This window comes from Ambystoma mexicanum, chromosome 7p (genome assembly GCF_040938575.1).
Source record: "Ambystoma mexicanum isolate Mex_15411 chromosome 7p, UKY_AmexF1_1, whole genome shotgun sequence".
Taxonomy (NCBI): Eukaryota; Metazoa; Chordata; class Amphibia; order Caudata; family Ambystomatidae; genus Ambystoma; species Ambystoma mexicanum.
Genome location: NC_090939.1, coordinates 601952248 through 601970389, shown reverse-complemented (window position 1 = coordinate 601970389; position 18142 = coordinate 601952248). Strand labels below are relative to the sequence as shown.

The 18142-nt window shown below is 44.9% G+C and overlaps 1 protein-coding gene across 1 annotated transcript in view; it reads right to left on the bottom strand.

Moving 5' to 3' along the window:
• The window catches only part of NIPA2 (NIPA magnesium transporter 2), a 312051-nt gene that overhangs the window by 260069 nt on the left and 33840 nt on the right, over positions 1 to 18142 (bottom strand). The gene's annotated exons all lie outside the window — the stretch shown is intronic.

Sequence of the window (18142 nt, the reverse complement as noted above, 5' to 3'; positions counted from 1 at the left end):
TCAATCTGCTTTCTGTCTGTATTGATTTATAAAAATGGAGGGGAAAAAAGTGAAAAACAAGTCTGTCTGGTACTCTAGGATGTCAATCATACTGCACAGGCCAATCGCATTGCAGATTGGCAGCATGGAGAGTGTAAAAGTTTTATCAAAATAGCATTAACGTTCTTTAAATTGGTGACAGCATATATTGTAAGGAAGCAGCAGTCACAGGAGCAGCCATTTGTTATGTAAAAAAAAATTGAGCTAGCATTTTTATATGACAAAAAAGAAAGTAAATAAATACAGAAAAAAAGGCCAAACAATAAATATGGATAAGTACAGACGGAACGGAAATGGCAGAAAAATAAATACCATAAGACTGGAAGCTTTATCCATAACATATCATTATATGCAGAAGCCATACCATTCCAACCCTCTGCAAAACGTTTCAATTATCCTAGAAGCGCTGCATAACTTCAGGAAGTTATCTGGCTTTCAGATTAATAGAGATAACTTGGTGTTTCCTCTGGCGGCGCTGTGTGAAAGCAGATGGATGATTTGCCGGATTCAGGTCTCAAATGGGAGTTAATTTCATTTATAGCATTTTTTATGCGCCCAAACCCAGAGGTATCACAGCATAGGTTACAGAAAGCTTACTCATCTGGTTACAGGGTATGTACATTGCATTACAGGCAGTATTAGCAAAGGGTTGAATACAGTACAATAGTTACAGTAAGGTACAGGTGTATTATACAACAGGTAAACATTTCTTAATTACAGTGTATGCAGTGAAGTTGTGAGAGGATGGTGGGGGGCTGCAGGTTAGAATTGTTTTGGTATTTGGGCTTTCAGGTATTTCATAAGGCTGAAGACACATTTGTATAGAATACAGGGAGGGTGTTGTCAGGTATAGGTGATGCCACTGGCTTTTGTAAGACATTGCAGATTTCTTTGAAGGGGAGGGTAGCACTTACAAATATTATGTACCCAATTAAGAAAATGTTCTTTAAGATCTTAGATTAAAAAAATGGGCACGTTATTGTGGAATACGGGGCGAAGCACTGTGGACATTACGATGGAGACTGAGGAGGGGGCTAAATCTACCATATTTTGAAATGTAGTATGCAGCGGCACAGTTGCAGTCAGTTACCACTGCACAGGCAGGGTAATGAGCTGCCTGGCATCCCATGGGGACTAAGGGCACCTCTGTAGTTTTCACAGTAATACGATATCTATGGCAGAGATTGCTGCGTAAGCAGACAGTGCCGAGTCCCCCATATGGTTGGACAAGCAAATGAGAATATCCTGGAGGTCCATGTGATTGGCTATGTTGGCAATGAGCAATTGCAGAGTACTGGGAGATCTATTTGAAGGTGGGATGCTGTTGGCATTTGATCAGTGGCAGTCAACATTTGGTATGTTACCTGGACACTTTCTTGCGTTTCCCCGGATAGGAAGGAGACTTATGAGACAATGGCCCAGAGGAACCTGAAAACAAGCACTTTGATGCAGATGTTGTTAATAAGGCGTGGGTTGGTTGGGGGGGGGGGGGGTTCACAGGATAACTTGATTATGTGAGGTCCTGCAAACGACCCGACCTGGAGAAGAACTGGTGGTCAAAAGTAAATGGGAGCAGGACGTGGGCTACTCCATTACAGAGAAACAAGGGTCCCAAATATGGGATCAGATGAAGAAAGTTTCCTGAAATGCACGCTTCCAGTTAATTCAACTTAATTATCTACATACATTGCACATGACCCCAGCTCAATTACATAGAATCAACCCTTTGGTACCACATGAATGCCTGCAGTGTAAAACAGGGTTTGTTGGCTTTTGGCATAAGATTTGGGAATGCCAGGTGAGCGACAGATTTTGGAGAGGAGCGATTGAGCACTTGAATGCTCCGTTACACAGCAATCATGACTGTTTCCACTATCTGTTTTCTGGGTCTGATCCCGGGGAAAAGTCCCAAAGTACCTGGTGTAAGATAGCTCGATTTCTGTTGGTTTTAGCCAAGCAGAGTGGCTATGTCCTAGAAGAATGCTCTGGGCCCAACAGTCGAGCAATGGCTCTAGGACATGCAGAGATGGGGAATGGCAGAAGTGGACTGTTTGAGGAGGCTTAGACAGCTTGATGAAGAGGAGAGATGGGGGTGCACACGGATTGGGGGCAATTGCAGAATGAGCTGGAATCCTCCCCAGGCTTGAAACCCCCATGAGACATGTATTGGGGTAGATAAGGATGTATGGGGGCAACACTGCTTACAGCTGTGGCAATTGCACCAGCAATAAAAAGATGGGGGTTTGTGTTACTACTACTGTGACAAAAGGCTGTTGGTATGTATTGGAGGTGAAGGATTTGAGCAAATCGAATATGGTGCCTAGGGGAGTATCGCATGTTACGGGGAAGGGGGATTTCATCAAAGAGACTGTTTTTGTCAATTTGTCTTCTTTTATGTGAAAACTGCATAAAGAGAAGTTTAAACAAAATAGAATGAAAGTGCATATATTAAAACAGAAGGCAGTAAAAGAATTCTATAAAATTCCTCCTCCTCATTGGAACAGAGCAGACTTACTTCAGGAGACACAGAATAGTAGGACCCCAGACCCCCGACCTCCCCCCCGCCCCCTCAACTCCACCCCACCCCCAACAGGCCCATCAGAAGCACAGTCCAGAGAGACTGCAACCTCCCCAACGCAGCCCCATACATGCCTGCACCACATGGGGGTTAGCAACAACACGTGAGGGTTAGCAACAACACGTGAGGGTAAGCCGCCCTGAAAAGAGCAGAGGAGGCCTCCGCACAGTACACCGGTGGAAGCAAGAAGAGCAAACAGTAACAACCCGTCTACGGGGAGTGGGGTGACCCTTGCAAAGGAAAGGAGAGGCACAGCTCCTCAAGATCTGAGGGGTCGGTGGGAGGATAGACCAAGGCATATCCGCTCCTCATGGGAGATTAGACATACCAGCTGTTGCAGCGGGCAAGACCAAGACCTGCCAGGGGCAAGGTGCAACTAAGAGCCAAGGTAGCCATCAACTTACTGGGGAGACTGGGTTCTCCTTGCAGCAGCCGGAAAGCATACTGAAGGCGCTAGGGACCCCACCTGATGCCAAGAAACAAGGGACGGGGCACCCCCGGCAAGAGTCCCCCGGCGGCAGCACCCAGAGAAAGAACCCTTAGCCCCTGCTGGACCAGGAATAAAGGACCAGACCACCACTGCTCCCAAGAGCCAGGAGCAGACCTGGGAAAACGCTACCCGAATCACACCCTGGGGCAAAATGGCGATTACCAAAGCGCACCCAGAAGCCTGCTTTAACGTATTTCCAGAGAAACTCTCTGCCACCTTCCAATCCCAAATCACAACGTTCACGTGCGAAATCAGGCAGTCACTCCATGACCGGAAAAAGACGTTGCAACCCTTGAAGAGCAAACAGACACCACAGAGAGCACTTCAAGAGCTGGTGGAAGATAGCAGGAAGACGGATGAGACAATCGAAGACTTGGCAAGGCTCTCCCACAACCTGGAACTGCAATGCGAGGAATTAGAAAATAGGTCATGTAGATCCAACATTCGAATCAGGAATCTGCCTGAATCAGTGGCAGACAAAGAACTCAAAGTAACTGTGCAGGATGTCTTTGCAGAAATCCTCGGGGAGGGTACGGCAGAAGAAATACGAATTGACCGAATACACAGAACAGGCCCCAGAGGCAGGAACTCTCAAAAATAACTCATCCTTAGAGAGGCTAAGCAAGCGGAGCCCATTACGTTCAATGGCACAGAGACCCAACTATTTCAAGACCTGGCCCAGGCAACGCTCCAGAAGCGCCGGGAGATGGGGCTGATTGTATGGGCTCTTCAGGCTAAGTAAATCAAATATAAAATGGACATTTCCCTTCTGCATCCTTTTCACCTGGGATGGGTGCCAGCATAGAATCACCTCATGCAAAGAAGGGGAGCATATTCTTCAGCTAACAGAGGACGGCGGCCACCCCAAAAGCTTGGCGCCCGAGGCAGAGACATCCCCCAAAAGAAGAAACCTTAGGAATGCTCTTAAACACCTGGGCCGAGACGCAGGAATCGCTGCCCGATGAGAGCAGGAATGAGCACCAACACTAAAGAGGACCAACAGAGTGTACCTCCTTAAAAACAACTTTAAAATGATGCCGGGGTCACGACGCAAGAATATTGGAGTCAAGGGGATGCTTGAGACGGAGTGACTACCTACCAACTCGCACTTGGAATTGCTAAGGGGGTGTCCAGAACACCCTGCTAATATGTCCTGGTACAGAAGGCGAGTCACATCCAAAGGAGTTAGGCTGAAGGAACCTTTTGGCAACAAGGTCCACCCCAGGACAAGGGGAAGTTGGGGAGGGAAAGTTGTGGGGGTGGGAGGGGAGGACAGAAAGAAATAGGAGGGGGATACTCAGGAGGAGCGGGGCAGACAAGGGATTGTCAGCCCATTTCAGGGAGCTGGGGAAGGGGGGCAGAGGAGGGATGTGGGGGGTTAAGATGGACAGGATGGGTTTTCAAATGCCCAACAATACATGTTACGGGCCTAAACACCCTACGAAAAAAGACAAAAAGTGGAGCGTTTTCTTCTGAGGGAGCTACCAGATTTGGTGGCCTTCCAAGAGACCCATAAGGCAACAGGATAGGCACAGATTTAAACTACAACACTATCCACACAACTATCAGTCCAAGGCCCCAGGGAAGGTAGCCGGGGTGCTGATAGCTCACTGCTCGGACCCAGATACCCGGATCCTAGATTCTGGGGCGTATAGGTATGGGAGATTGTTCATTATACATCAGCAGTCCATAACAACGATCACATTAGCATTGATTTACGCCCTGAATACAGGATAGGATAGCTTTCTCAGAGCTGCCTCAGCAGACCGAGAGTCGTTTGGGAAGGGGTAGATACTCATGAGGGCGGATTTCAATCTGGTGTGGGATCCGAGGAGAGATAGGAGTGCACCCACGTACCATGGGCAGACCCCTCTACAATGGACCAATTGGTCCTAACTGACTCTTGGTTAACCCTTAAGGGGAACGAGAAGGGCTTCACCTTTTACTCGCACGTCCACAAATCCTTTTCCTGCATAGATTATATCTGGGCCTCAGCCAGCCTACTGGGCTTGATTAGGGAGATTGACAACTGAACTATCCAGATGTTAGACCATGCCGCTGACTATCAGGCTGGACTTACTGAAGGGAAGGAGAGGTCTATGAAGATCAGAGACTTCTTTGAACTCAACGCCACACTTTCACCTTGCCTAAAAGGAACCAAGTCCCAAGGCAGGCCGGGGGGTTGGTAGGAGGGGAGCTGTCCGGATAGGACAGCCAGAGCGCCCCTTTCTGTAAACTGCAGAGAGAGAGATTGCAGAAGTTGCGCTGGAGTTCCTGATAAATACTCCAATCCTGGAAGCTGCTGACAAGTCGACAACTGCAGCTGAATCAAAGAGGAAGAATATACGTCTGTAGCGATTTCCAGCGACCGGAGAGCCTGCTGTGTAACCAAAGCCTGATGGAACCTTTCCTTCCAACCGACCTGGGGATCCCGAATGCGACAACTCCGACCCAGAGGCTGGTGAGATCCACTAGTCTCAAGACCACCGGTATTTTGAGCCATTGCACAACATGCTGCTATCTTGCTGGGCTGCAAACTGCCAAACCCCTGGGACCTCGAGTCTGAGTGCAATCCAAACCTCGCTGAAACTTGGTGGACTCCTGCTGGATCTCCAGAGAAACGATTTGAATTCCTGAATCCCCCCTCACCAGAGTGCAGGGCCGAGAGAGTGAAGAGAATCCGACCAGCAATATTAGTTCTTCATATGGCTGCCGTAAAAAGGCACCAAATCCACAGAACCATGAGAATCCATAGAGTCCTTTACTGGAAGCCTCCTCTGACGACTGCTGCTGCAAGTTCCCATCCAGTGCCCAGAGTTAGTTTGTCTCCAGACCAAGAAGCCAGGGACCGGGTCCTGTGCTGCTGCATCCTTAAGGCATCCACTCCGAAGCTCTTTTCTCCCAAGGTACTGTTTTGGCTTGTTTAAGTCTTACGTGAATCCTGCGAGTCCGAGATGGTGATTCGTGTGGTTGGCACTTTATCAATACCACTTGCCCAGGCCTAATGCTGGAATGCATATAGGGAGCCTTCTCTGAAGACCCCGAACACTTAAGTAAGTATTAGCTTCAGAGTTAGTTAACAATAAAGAAGATATCCTTTGAAGATCTGACTTTCTTGCAACTGAACCCTATCCTGACTTGCATACAGCTGGCTCCTAGACCACTAGGGCCACTCTTCTGCCTATGAGAAAACTCATGCTACAGACTAGGGAGGGACTTTGATAAGGATTCTGTCTGGATATTTTAACAAGTGTAAAAGTGTGTACTTATTAGTTTGTGTTGTAAATTTAACAATTGCTAGTGCAAGCCAATACTAGTTAAACAGTGGAACTGTCATTACTCTCATTTTCCTGGAACAATTGTGGGTGCAAGCCACTACTATTTAAGCGATCACATGTAAAAGTATACAAGCTACTTTACTAACTTTGAATGGTGTTTTCCCCCATACTGAAAATTAATAAGCAATGGTACCATTTTATTATTCTTAACTGAATGAGTATAAAAACTTATCAATAGAGTTTACCTACCTTGAAATACAGTGTGTCTTTCTTAAAGTGTACCATTAGGTTTTGCTCTCCCGGATCTGCTTTATACACATCTAAAACAGTCTGAGTAAATTGAGTTGCTAGGAACCCCTCTTCTATCTCACCTTGAAGAGCTGCTGCTCTTCTAGACTTGTAACACTGGGTTGTGCTTCCCTGAATTGCTTTGGTGCTATTCTAAAATAGTTTAATAATGTTCTTACTTAGCTTAGAAACTGTATTATACACTTCTTAAAAGATATTAGGTAGCAGATAGTTATGTACCAATAGGTCAATTAATTACCCTGAAATACATTGTGTCTTTCTTAAAGTGTAATTGGGTGTTGCTTTTCCTGAATTGCGGAGTGCATTCTAAAACAGTTATTTAGTGTTCATACTCATTGAGTGGCTTAAGACCCCTTCAGAAAGTATACGAGCTGCTTAACTAGCTCAGAACTGTGTGCTACAACATAATATCTGTTGCATGGTGTAAACTTGTAAATGGATTTGTTTACCAAGTGATTTCTGTAACTGCATGAATGACAGGGTCTACTACCCTTGAAATACTAATAGTATTCCAAAAGTATACCTAACCTGGTTTTACTCCCCAAGAATAGCTGACTGCCATTCTGACTACTGATTGTTTTCTCAATAAGGTTATACTTTGGGTTGTATCCCATACATATTGAGATGATTCTTAAAATTGTGTTTATATGATATGTTATAGTACTGATTTCCCCAAGATTTATCTGGGCCTACTTGTATTTAAATAAACACTTTATTTTTACAATAGTGTTTCAGTGTTTCTTTGGCCCATATGTATGCAACAATTTCTTTGTACCAAGATATAGCCCCCTCTCCCTCCTAAGATAGGACTGGCTGCTCTGTCCAGGCTACCCACATTCTCAGTGGTACAGCCTTCCACTAAGAGTTGCGCTTATGTACTGTCTCAGATGTGTGGTTTTATGAAACCCTTAGTTGGACTTTAGAAAAACTGTCCTAACAGTTTCGTGCAAGTATATGAATGATGCAAGTGAGGTGGTAGGTGAAACTGAGGAGGGACCCACAATAGTGGCAGAGGAATTTAAATGAGGTCATTGATTTACTATGTGACAGAACAGCATATGCCAATAAACTTGCTACAGGATTCATTACGGATATCAAAAAAGGGGGCATAGGTTTGGGCCGGTCAACATGTGGCGGAATATAAATCCTTAGAGAAACAGCTACGCCTTTCATTCTGGGGTGCATTCTTCCCCTTCCTGGCAAATATAGGCTTAGGTTTGTGGCTTCTTTGTCCAGAGGCATATCACACTATTCCCTGTTGTTGGTCACACTAGTGCAGGAGTCTGCAAACAATGCCCATCATCTTGGGGACCCAGCGCAGATGAAGGAGTTGTGGCTGGTGACAACTTAATACTTTGAGAATGGGGTGGGGTGGGGTGGGGGGGTTTTGTGAAGGATTCATTCTAGCTTACATTACACTCTAACACACAAGAGCTGCACTCCTGGTAAGGTTACAACCAGACATTGCACCTTTCTAAGGGCAGGAGTGCTACTTGACAGACACGCTTCCTGAAGTTAAGTTATAAGGACACAGTACACTGGAGCTGTAAGGGGTGAAAAACAAGTGGAGTGAGTAAGTCTGGATAGACACAAAATGGAAAAATTACAGTCACTAACACGTCTGGTTAACAAGGCTTACCTGTGAGATGAGCGTGTCCTGCCTTGAACATGGAGTATGTGATATGGAATAAAATGACCCTTCTGAAAGAAATAACTCTAAATACCTAATCACTAAAATATGGGTACTCAGGGGCACAAGGACCTGAAAAAGGTTCTGCGTGGCTTTGGAGTTTGGCAGCATGCTTCCCAAACCTACCCATTGCGAGAATTGTGTGTCTTGCGCTGTGAGGGTCTTAAATACAAGACCATTGGCTTGTGTTTCCGTCCCCGGGCGCAGCGCCCAGTGCCGTGGTTGGAGTAAAGCACCTAACTGAATGGTGTGAAAAACCAGAGTGTGTTTCACAAGCTAGTCCGTGGGAATCCTATACTCAGGTGGGCAGGGAAAGGCAATCGCTGTTGAATCCCGACAGGGCGGACACTTCAGTGAGGATCACCTGGGTAGGGGGTCCTCAGGGAGTGGGGGAGAAACACCCAATGGTGAGACATGGTATCCCCCTTCTCCTACAGCCGATTACAATATATATTACAAATACCAAGAGGTATTGGTATTAAACATTAACTTTTAAAAAGGCCAAATGTTAAGCTCACCTGACTCCCACGGGAGCGCAGGCCTGGTTTGGAGTGCTGTTGCCTCTTCTATGGTGAAGCGCAGGACTCGGAAGATGGACAGGACCGGACCTTCAAATCTGGCTTGTCTGACTCGCAGAAATATCCTTCTGTGTGTGAAAAGGGAGTATTAACAATCTGCGGGATAATGTGTAAGCCTCCCACTCCCTTCTCACCCTCCACGAAACCCTTCTGCGATTCCCCGTGAAGTCTCACCTTAGGGTCTGAAAGGACGAGCTCTCCATCCTGCTTCTGATGCAGGGGCGCATTGTAATCCAGTTACTTCACTGGATCATGGATTGTAGAGAGTTCAAGTTTGTTTGACCTTCTCGGTATAGTACTGTGAGAATTCTGTTTATAAGTATGAGCCCAAAATAATAATTGTCCATTGTCTCTATTTCAGGTGCAGAACAAAGATTCCGAAATGAGCAATGGAACCGACGTAGGAAACTCAGGTGAGTTGTTTGATGAGGTTCCTTTAGTGTCCTTGCATTAATGCACTAATGCTGGTGTCTTTTTTCCCCATAGGGGCGGCGGTTCGGAAATGCCGGAGATATGGCACCGACCCGAAGTGAAAGTTGCAGTTCCAGTAGATATCAGGTAAGTCTTTAATGAGCGTTCAGGTAATGTCTTAGCATTCGCTCACTAACGCTGATGTCCCTTTTTCCCCCTTAGGGGCCGGGGTCCGGAAATGCCAGGATGCGGCACCGACCCGAAATGAAGTGGGAATGACCCAACAGGTAAGTCTTATGATGGCAAATTAAGGTTTTCTTATTCTCTTCCCTAGCTCACCTTTGTTCTTGTCTTTTTCTCCCTAGGCGCTGAAATGTGGTTGCGGATCCAGATGGTCGCTGATGAACATTGAGGCGCCTAGTAAAGGTGAGTGGAATGCGGCGCTGCAGCGATCGATGCAATGCGCTTTTAAAATGAATGTCTTCCTTTTCAGGATCGTCGGCGAAATGTCTCCGGGATGCAGATTTAGCAGGTAAGGACTCTTCTTTCTCCTATTCTCTTCTCTTCTCCCTTTGCAGGTGTTCCAGGATGCTGGCGGGCGTGGCAGAAGTCAGGATGCAGGAGCAGACACGGTGAGCGTCCAGCTGCTAGATGCAGAACAACGCGAAGGGTGAGTTGCTGCTTGGGCGTGGCTTAAATAACCTTCAAAGTAGTTCCAGATATGTATCCTTCCTCTCAGGTATGTATTCTTCCTCCGGCCACACCCGTGTGGTTAAGTAGTCCCCAAAGAGAAAGTAGTCCCATTCAGGCCTCTAGATGGCCCGGATGTTGCAGCATGGTCTGCATCAGGTAAGTTTACACCAAGCACCTTTAAACACAGTCATCTTTTATGAGCCTGGCGCCTAAGGCGCCAGGACTGAGTCCAAAGGGCCCCTACTTGGGGCTGCTGAGACTTCCCTCGGGGACATGATGTCTGCCTCTGGGGTAGCTGGGCCTGGTCTGGCTCCTTGGAGGTAGGCATCATGACACCAAAAGGGTAGACTAAAATAAAGTGAGAATCATAATACCAAGAAGTATTCGCGCCGAAGATGTTATTGATTGTGAATTGAAGGATGGTTGAAGTGGGCATGCAGAGGTATATATAAATTCCTTGCAGTCTCGAAAGTTTGACAGTGAAAATATGAGATAAAACGTGGAGAAGGGAACCCCCACACAGGAGAGACAGGCTTGAGCCTGGCAGAGGGAAGCCTGTGCAGAACTGTAAGAAATCGAGAATATATGAACTGAATATTGATAGCAAGGCGGGCGAAGCCTAGAGAAGTGATTGAACTACCAAAAGTCAAAAGCCTAAGATTGAACTGTACCAGTACGACAAAGTGTGCAAGACTGACACAAATGTGGCATCCACCCATCCTTTGTTTTTTGTTCAAAACTCTCTAGACCCACGTGGGGTTGAACCTGGGGAAGGGAGTTGGTGCTGAAGCCATTCTGACACTTCCTTATTTTTTATTTTGTATTCCCTTAACACCTTGTTGTTCTAAGACGTAGGGCAAGGTTAGGTTCTTAGTATAGGCCTTTTTATTTTGACCAAACTGACTTGGACGCATTTGTTATTGTTTAATGGTCAAGATTACTCTCATATTAGAGTTTGCCAGTTATGAATTCTACCATCCCAATCAAAAGCGTAAATAAAAGGTTTTCAAAACTTGTATCCATTATGTCTGTCTACTGCTCAATACTATGCCTTCCTCACAGTGGGCACGCACCACACCGGGGACGGAAAAAGGATGACCTGATCTGGCATCAGGACCGTGCAGCGATCCCGGCGTCTCCAAGGCAGTTTATGCCGCAACGGATGCCAGTGTGCTCTCCCTGACCGAGGTTGTGGCAATGAGTTCCTGACAGCATGCCCCCTTCCAACCATCCCATGACAAAAGATCTCATATTCAGGTTAGGTTTTGAGGGAAACCGAGCATGGAATAGTCACTAAAGCGAGGGGCCGTGACAGCTTTCACTGGAACCCATGATCTGTCTTCCACACCGTACCCTTTGAAGTGTACCAAGTACTGTAGAGGCCATATGTACCACTTGGAATCAATGATACATTGGACTTCGTAGTCGTTCTGTGGACCTACAGCAGGGGCTCCCTGTATTCTAGGTATGGGGTATAGGATAGTGTTGAACAGGTTTCAATAGGGAAACGTGAAAAAACAGATGGATTTTCTATTGAGCTGGTAGTTTTAGTTCCATGACTACTGGGTTTATGATACAGACTTGAAAGGCCAGATACAACGTGGTTTGATCTTTTTGTTACAGGCTGGAAGTTTTATATGAAGAGTAGACACCCAGACCATCTGTTGATGCTCTCTGTATATGACCACTACCATTGACCCACACAGTATGCACATCCGTAGAATTGGATAGTTGTACTATCCCTTATAGTGCTTCCGCACATCTGCAAGTACTGAAAACTGCCAATGTTTCGATGCTCCTTCCTGAATCTGGCTGGTGCCACTGAATTGCTTAGCATTGATTTGAATACCTATCAGATGCACCTAATTGTTGACATTTTGATATTACCTTAGGTACGCACGTCTACCGAATTGTTGCGATCTGCTTAGTATCAACCCACAGTAGTTTACTGCTGAAAACACAGAATTCCCAACGTTCTATTACTGTCCTGCCACTCTCATTGAACTATATAGTTAGAACCTATTTCAAAAGCCTGCCACTCCAACTGACGGCACTGTAAACTAGTATTGCTATTATTGCTGCCTTGGGTCTTAGCCTAACCACTGTATTGCATAGCACCGACGTGCAGTATCCTATTGCGCCAACTATATATTTTGAAACATGAACCGTGTCTAGGGCCATCCTACCACCATTGAATCGCTTAGCACTGAAACTTAGTAACCCTTCGCTTCACAGACCAAATACCAAAGTTGATGACATTATACTGCTAGCCATAACTATTAAATAGTATGGCATTGTACTCCAGTAGTTCACCTTCCCTACTGCCAACTAGGTAAAAGGCCACTACTACTCCACAGCCCATCGAGCTGGAAACGTATTCACCCATTATAACCCCTCCTGGCAACTTCTATAAGGTCATACCAGAGTCCTGCAACAGTATGTTTGCCAACTACAACCAAAGCTAAAGCCCTTCAAGCCAAATTTTACCTAAAGCTAAACCCATTAACAATAGTCTATCTCCTCCCATCACAACTAATCAATCTAACAAATTAACCAAACAAACTAAGTATCCTTGCACTAAACACCCCTCTACCCCCGATACTAATCCCTCTCCCATGCCTATTCCAGACTACCCCAACCCATCTCTCAAGAGGGCACTAATAAACACCAGATCTCTAGTAGCACATGCCTTAAAGATCGCTGACCTGATTCGGGCAGAAAATTAGGACTTTCTTGCCATTACCGAATCGTGGTTGCACCCATCTGCAGGCCCTATGCTCATGTTAGCTATTCCAGATGGCTACACAATTTTACGAGCTGGCAGATACACAAGGAGGAGGCAAAGCCATAATCTTCAAATCATGCCCATCCATGAGATTAGCCCCACCCAAAGACTTCCAATCTTGTGAAGTTCTTACAGCTAAATTACAATTGGCCAACTCCCAGACTCTCACTACACACCTTATCTATAGATCTCCAGGCACCATTGGGTCTTTCGAGGAGGACATCTCCGCCATTCTCTCAAATAATCTAAAAAATCTCTCACAAATACTCCCATTAGGCGACCTAAATCTGGGCTTCAATGACCCACAAGATAAACATGCTATATCCACAGATAACATCCTGTCAGAACTAGGCTTCACCCAAATAATCAATGTACCTACACACAATAAAGGCAGAACTCTTGACTGGGTTGCTGATTACAATTGTGACGCCGTCATCACCTCCATTGCGCCCCCAAGCCTGGACTGACCACCTCCTCCTGACATTTAACCTAGCCACTGCTAAACCCACACCCATACCTACTCCCAACACGGCCCCCCCACCCACATTAACAAGGAACAAATAAAATATCACTGCGGACAGACTTATCCCCCTTACTCTCCCTACCCTCAATGTGCTACCTGACGGCATGGATCCGATCCTGGACTGCTAGTCTATGAATACAATAAAATCATGACAGTAGCACTGGACTCCATTTGCCCCGCTCAAAATGAGACAAAGTAAGCCTAAAGCCCACTTGAATATGTGGTACACCCCACATCTGAAAGATTTACGACAGAAAAAAAAAGAAGCTGTGAGGCTTCCTGGAGATTACTCCCTATAGAGGAAAACAGAACTAAACTTACCAAAATTTCATCCCTCTATAAAAAAGAAAAGTGCCTGGCCAAACGAGAATCCTATTATAACCGCATCTCTCAAGCAAACTCTAGCATGAAGGAACTTTTCACTATCGTTAAAGAGATTTTGAGACTCCAATCCCTGTGCAAGACACGTGTACTAAAGATAAAACTTGGTGCTCTGACATACAGCACGCATTAGCCAATAAAGTCACCAAACTCCAGGACAAAAATTGGACAAAAAAAATAAATAAATTAAAAAAAAGCATCCCTAACCATTTCAATCCTACCTAACATTACTCCTGCCTCCCCCAACATCCCACCCTCTCGTTTCAACTTCTCCAAAATCTCCATCTTAGAGGTTGAAAAAGTCATACTGTCACTCAAACCTTCAAATTGCAAAGGTGACCAACGTCCAGCCCAACTTATCAAGGATGCAGCGAGAGACTTGGCCCGCCTTCATATCAAAGCTCATTAATGCATCTTTCGCATCAGCTACCATCCCAGGTAACCTAAAACAATCTTGGGTTCACCCAATTTAAAAAAAAAAAAAGAAAAAAAACACTTCGACCCTGCCACACCAACCAATTACCTGCCTAGAACCACAGTACCATTCCTCCTTAAAATACTAGATAAGGTTGCTTATCTACAAATCCAAAAATACCTGGAACTCCACCACCTACTAGTATCTCACCAATCAGGTTTCCGTCCACAACATGGAACGGAAACCGCACTAATCGAGTTCAAAGCGCAAATTCATGCGCTTAGGGATAAGAGGAAATCAGCCCTCCTTGACCTTTCAGCTGCATTTGACCTTGTGGATCACAAGGTCCTATGCAGCCATTTAGACCAGGCTGCGCACTTCTCCAAGGAGGCTATAGTCTGGATTGAATCATTCTTAAGCAACAGGACTATGAGGGTCTTCTCTCCCTCAGCAGCCGCAGACCCCATTCCTATCACCTGCAGAGTACCCCAGGGGTCGTGCGTCTCACCAACTTTATATAACATTCACTAAGCCCCTTTTTGACGATCTGTACCATCTTGGTGTCACCTACACTAACTATGCGGATGACGCCCAGATTCTCCTTCCACGTTCTGGAGATTACGACAAGGATTTGGCCTTGGTGAATAGAGTTTATCTCATCATCCGGGCATGGATGGCAACTCACGGTTTATGCTTGAATGATGACAAAACTGAGCTCATCATCCTGGGGACCCTCACCAACATCAAAAAACTAAGCAACGAATACACGTCTTTCATAATCGATGGTAATCTAATCAAAGTAGCCAACGAGGTAAAAACACTAGGTTTTTACCACGATTCCACTCTCACCAAGCAAGTCAACTCTATGGCTTCCTCCACCGCATACACATGTAAACTTATCAGAGCTGGTAGACCATTTCTCTCCATTAACAGTTGCATCACCCTGGTGAGAGCCCTCATCCTGTCCAAACTGGACTACTGCAATTCCCTATACATCAGCGCTAACAAATATTTCATTAGCATAATCCAAACCCTCCAAAATAACGCCCTTAAACACCCTCAGAGCGGCCCTTGGCATAGCAAGGAGAGAACATATCTCTGTGATTAGGAGACTAAACAATTGTTTATCTACCAATGTCAAAAACAGCTTTGCTTACTCACAAAGCTCTGAACAATGCCACGCCCATCTATCTAAGATTCCATAGAAGAACTTCAAACAGGCCCATTCGCTCAGCTAATACCGACTGCCTCACCATTCCTAGATTTAAAGGAATGGTTCGCTCAAATATTATTGGCCAAAAAGATGGGCAATAATGAAAAAATATCTAAACAATTTTTTTTAAAGTCCCTATGTAAAGTTTTGAGCAAATGAAGCTCAAACTTTAAAAAGGGAAGCACTAGGAGGCATCCATTTTGTGAAATGGATGCCGCCTGTGCTTGCCGTTGCGACACTAATCAAGCAAAAGCCAGCCAGCTGTAGTAAACAAAAGCTACCACTGGGTGGCTTTTGCTTCATTGGTACCGGACTCGGAGGACAGAGACCAGAGACTACAGGCAGTTAAGCTGCAGCTGCATCTCGGTAAGTGCTATTTTTTATTTTTTTAAATAAGCACTAGCTATGTTTTTTTTTCAAAGTTTTCCGGGCTTGAGGAGCCCGGAAAATTTAAAACCGCAGCTTTTAAAATGTTGTATTTATGTTTGCAGTAGCTTCAGCTTGGAGCCCCCTGAAGCTACCGCAAACATAAATACAACATTGTTGTGTTTAAAAACGCTGCAGTTTTTCTTTCTAAGTTTCTCACGCTCCTCCGAGCCGGAGGAGCCCGAGACACTTAGAAAGAAGCACTTGTATAAAAGGATATGCTGTGTACTATTCAGGCACTTGTGGGATATTTTGACTCCGCTCAGCTGTGCTATGCTACATCACTTTGCTCCAGTGGTGCAAGAAACAGAAAAATGGCCACCCTGACTCCTGTGTGCACCAAGAACTCCAAACTGCGTTTTTGCACCAACCAGAAAATGGCTGCACCACCCTGCCACACAGATTTCAGGTGGCGTGGAACAGAGTACTCACTGCAGGAATGTGCCAGTGTGCTCTGCAATATTTAACATGGAGTGAAGTGAAAGAGGCAGCATTACTTTGCTGAAAACCCAAAATGCCTCTTTAAATGACACTTTTTTCAACCTTTAAAAGTGCTGTTTGGTGCTAAATTAATCAATTTCTCATGAACGACTGTGGTTAAAAAAAACCTGCAATGCCCAGGATCATCCATTGTGTCTCAGAGGAACCGAGCCTCATTTGAATGACAGCTCCTTTCAAAAGTATCTTTGAAGAATCAACCAGGGCTTTGTTTTCATTTGACACGGGAAACGCATCTATTTTCTTGGCAAAAGTATCAAGAATCAGCTGTTCAGAGAAAAACTCTAAATAGATGCCTGCCAAATGTATCAATGTTGCAAAACAACTCCAACACTCAAGATAAGACCAATAGCTGCAGAAAGTGTGTATTTGCTGGAGATGAAAACCAAATTTAAAGAAATCGTAAAATGTGCTTTTTCTGCCTGAAGAGAGAAAATCAACCATTTAAAAGTAAATTGTTGGGTAAAGGCCTGCTTACTTAGAAATGTAAAAGGATTGGTTGCTGGTAAAAGTGCACCTATACATTGATTTGATTTCATAGGTTTAAGACAAGATGTAAAATGAGAAAATAAAAGCTAAAACTCATGCCAAGTTGGCAAATTATATAAAAAAAAGTTTTTAAAACGTGCTCTGCCAGTTGCTAGCCCTGAGAAAGGGTGACGCCTGAAACTTCTTTAACAGGAAAGTGCTAAATGCTGGCTTGGAGGACTTTGAATGCACCGGGACAAAGGGACTTCCCAAGCTCATCAGACATTCGTCTTTGCTCCAGGCTGGGACAATAGCAGGCTGAGACTCTCACCTGTCGAGTGTGAGGGGCATTACATTTTCAATCAAGAGAGAGGGCCCTCATCCTGCTTCAAAGGAATTGACAGCTGCTTGCAGTTGGGGGAAAAGGAAAAAAAATAACTGATCAAGTGGCATTTGGTTTAAAAAAGTTATTTTGTATCTGAACTTTGAAAGACATTTAACGTTGCAGCAATAGGGAGGAAAAATATGAAACGTTTGTAGTTTAAAATCTAATTTTATGCTCTTTCTGTGAAAACTTGGTAGAACTCATTACTGCATGAGGAACAGAAGTTGTAAAAAAATGACAGATTGTGGGGAAAGTATTGATGTTGCGAACATAACATTTTGTACACACATTCCAGGGTTAAATGCACATCTGTGTACAAAAGTGGGTAATTTTAGGCCAAATCTTTCATGGTTAAAATTGCCAAAATGTAGCAGAAAGGCAAAACCAGGTCCCACAGATTTGGGATTTGGATGCAACCTGTGTATCTGATTTTCTCAGAGGTTATAAGTGCATAAATATGTATTTATGGCAAAATTAGATTCTGGTTACAGTAGCTATGTGAGGTTTCTAGACATTGTAAAAGTCAACCCATAAACAGGACATCCTTTTCTGTGACCCAATCAGCTGTGGGCAAGGCGGAAACTATGCTCTCTCCCAATCCTAGCATTATGGGTGTGGGTAGTAAGCCTGCCCCTGCCATATACTCTAGTGATGTCATCTGGCATGATAGATAAGGGCACCTGACAACACAAAACACACCGATTCCTGACTTTCTTCCTGAATTCCTGCGTGGTGTCCCGTTCCCAATTTTTTCTTCCTGCTTGATCCGGATTCCAGATTTTCATTGCAAAGCCAAGGCCTATGCATTGCTGAACCCCTTTTCAGCTAGCCATCAAATTCTAAAAATCCCAAAAACCCGAGGGAAGCATCCTGATCCAGCCTGGCTTGCTACTACTAGATGCATGCCTTCTCCAAACTCGACAACCCGCTAATCTGTAGTATCCAGTAACCAGTGCAGTCCAAAATCCTAAATTAAAGTGGA